The sequence below is a fragment of the Mandrillus leucophaeus genome, unplaced genomic scaffold (assembly GCF_000951045.1).
Source record: "Mandrillus leucophaeus isolate KB7577 unplaced genomic scaffold, Mleu.le_1.0 Scaffold125, whole genome shotgun sequence".
Classification (NCBI taxonomy): Eukaryota; Metazoa; Chordata; class Mammalia; order Primates; family Cercopithecidae; genus Mandrillus; species Mandrillus leucophaeus.
The window spans coordinates 2,931,971-2,935,333 of record NW_012100876.1 but is presented as its reverse complement, the minus strand read 5'-3'; positions in this window follow the sequence as shown (position 1 = coordinate 2,935,333).

Sequence of the window (3,363 nt, the reverse complement as noted above, 5' to 3'; positions counted from 1 at the left end):
GAGGGGAAAGGGTCAAAGGAGATGGTGGTTGACGAACCACAATGTCTGGGTTCAGAAATGCATCAGCCATGGCCTCAAGTTTCCCAGCCAAAAAGGGTGAGCAGCCCTGCTGAGAATAGGGAGCTCGAGCAGAGAGATGGAGTGAGGCAAGTGAGGCCCAAACTGGCAACCGCTGAGCCATGGAGATAGAACAGGGGTGAAGAGTGTATGCCCTGGAGCCCGCCGGGATCGGGGCTTAAACCCCATCCTCTGTCCCGCTCTAGCGATGCAGTCCAGGACAGGACATCTAACCACTTTCACCATTGTCTTCAATCTGTAAAATGAGAACAATGATCGTCTTGTATGAAATGATACTTAGCATAGTACCCTCACCCATTTTGTTAAGTGAATAGAACTGTCAAGTGTGTAGCAAATGTCTATCGTGTTTATAGTATGTGCTCATCACTGCTGATGCACTTTGCAGTCGCTGATGCAATTAAGCCCTCCAACTCCCCCAATAGATAAGATACTATAATGAGCCCAATTTTATTATCATTATTATTATTGAGACAGGGTCTCACTCTGTTACCCAGGCTGGAGTGCAGTGGCGTGATCATGGCTCACTGCAGCCTTGACCTCTCATGCTCAAGCGGTCCTCTCATGTCAGCCTTCCTGAGTAGCTGGTACTGAAGGTGTGCACCACCACGCCTGGCCAATTTTTGCAATTTTTGTATTTTTTGTAGAGACAGAGTCTTGCCATGTTGCTTAGGCTGGTCTCAAACTCCTGGGCTTAGGCAATCCACTTGCTTCAGCCTCCCAAAGTGCTGCAATTACAGGCGAGAAGCACCGCACCCAGCCCTAAGCCCCATTTGATAAGTGAGAAAACTGAGGCACACATCAGCTCGAGGTAGCAAAGCTGCTAAGTGAAAGCCAGGATTTGAACTCCCAGGCGGTACAGAAGTTGAGTGCCACTATTCCTGCTGATCACATTAAGGGATCTAGAGATCAAGGGTCTCCTAAGAAACTAGGAAGGGAGGGTGGTGGTATTTACCAGAAAGAGGGGTAGCAAATCATTACCCTGCACCCTACCTCCCAGTTCCCCTGTCCTTACCCAAAGACCACCCAGCTTTCATTTTGAGGGTTGAGAATACAGAGGAGGAGGCAGACTCCTTAAGAACATGTTTCAGGCAGGTGTTCTCTGTATGTAGTCCACAGAGGGTGAACTACTGCGTGTACCACTATCACTAAATAATTTAGTAGGTTCAGGATCCTGGGCACGAATGCAGAGCAGGACCAGCCCAGACTAGGTGCATCCCCCAGGCCTTGGCTTCATTGCAGACAACCCTGAGCTAAGGCCTCATGATTCCCTTGAAGAGGGTGCAGTTCACACCTCTGTCCCTTCACCCTTCCATGCTCCTGCTCTGGGGGGTTGATGGATGCTCCTGCTACCTCCTAGATAGTCCCCTAGACAGTGAACGTGAGGCAGCTTTTTTCCCTTCCATGTTTCAGAAGGGACCCATTCATGTCTTCATGGAATAGAGAGCCCAGGCAGGAAATGGCTGTTTTTTGCCAAGCGGTCAGAGCAAAAGGAGGACACACCAGTCTGAGGGAGCTGAATTGCCCACAAATTGCCACAGTCACTCTCAACTTGGGACAAAGGTTATGAAACATGTCACTAATACTGGATTTACTATTTTTTTAAAGAGCAACAACTATTTATTTTACTCATAGTCTTCATTTGGGGCAGGGCTTAAAGGGAATGACTCGTTGATGTTCCATGATGTCAAGGGTCTCAACTGGGATAACTTGGTTGGCTGAAGCTAGAATGACTAGGGGCCGGCTGGACATTTCTTTCTCTTTCTGTGGTCTCAGAGCCTCTCTCTGTGGTCTCTCCAGCATGGCACCCTCAGGGAAGTTGGACTTCACACATGGAGACTGAAGGTTCCAAGAGAGAGTTGTGGGCAGAGCTGCAAGGCTTGTTTTACTTACCTCACTTGGAAAGTCCCAAAGCATTATTCCTACGACATTCCGCTATTCACACAAGGCCAGTCCTGACTCGGTGTGGGAGGGCGTTCCACAGGGGCCTGAGTATTGGGAAGTGCAGATCACTAGGGAGCCATCGTGCTGGCTATATGATTTCCTATTACCTTACTGAACAGATTCTGTTGTGATTTCGCATTTACCATTTTATTATAGAGGATATTGCAAAGGATATAGATGAAGAGATGAGTAGGGTGGCTTTTGGGGGAAGAGAATTGGAGTTTCCATGCTCTCCCTGGTGCACCACCCTCCAGGAACCTCCCCATGTTCAACTATCTGAAAGCTCAAGTTATTTTTTTAACAGGAATAAACACGCCACAAACATGCAGATTCCTGGCTCCCACTGCAGGCCCACTAAATTCAAATTTCTGGGGTGGGGCCCAGGAATCTGCACTTTTAACAAATCTGCCAGAGGCATGAGCTGGAAAAGTAGAAAAGAGGCAAAAGGTCACTAGGAAGAAACAGTGACCTTTGAGGACACAACTACCACTGCATCGTAGAGCCTTAAGAAATGTGACCCTTCACACAGTGCTACCCACTAATTATCTTCACAGGTGTTGTCATCCCCATTTTATAGGTGGGAACGCTAAGGCTTAGAAGCCAAAAGTCACCTAGCCAGCAAGTAATGAAACCAGGCTTTCAACCCAGCTTTTGTTTTGTAAGTCCAAAGGCCACAGTTGTTATACCAACACATATTTGCTATTTTATCCCAGTCTTGTAATTTGAAGTCAGAGAAATCTAAATTAAAATTCTGGAGAAGATCCCTGCCTCCCACAGACATAGAGAAATTAAATGTTTTGATAACAACAACAATAAGAAGTAACATGTATGTGATACCAGGCACTGTCTAGGTGCTTTACATGTATTTACTCATTTAATTCTCTCAGCAGTTCTATGAGCTAAGTGCCCTTATTCTCATCATCATCTTACCCACTTCACGGATGAAGAAACTGAGGCCAGGCCTGGTGGCTCATGCCAGTAATCCAAGCATTTCAAGAGGCTGAGACAGGTGAATTGCTTGAACCCAGGAGTATAAGACCAACCTGGGCAATGTAACAATACCCCATCTACACCAAAAGGAAGGAAGGAAGGAAGGAAGGAAGGAAGGAAGGAAGGAAGGAAGGAAGGAGGGAGGGAGGGAAGGAGGAAGGGAGGGAAGAGGGAGAGAAAGAGAAAGAGAGAGAGGAGGGAGGGTAGAGGGAGGGAGAGAGAGAGAAAGAAAGAAAAAGAAAGAAAGAGAGAGAGAGAAGAACAAGAGAGAGAGAAAGGAGGAGGAAGAAAAAGAAGAAGAAGAAGAAGAAGAAGAAGAAGAAGAAGAAGAAGAAGAAGAAGAAGAAGAAGAAG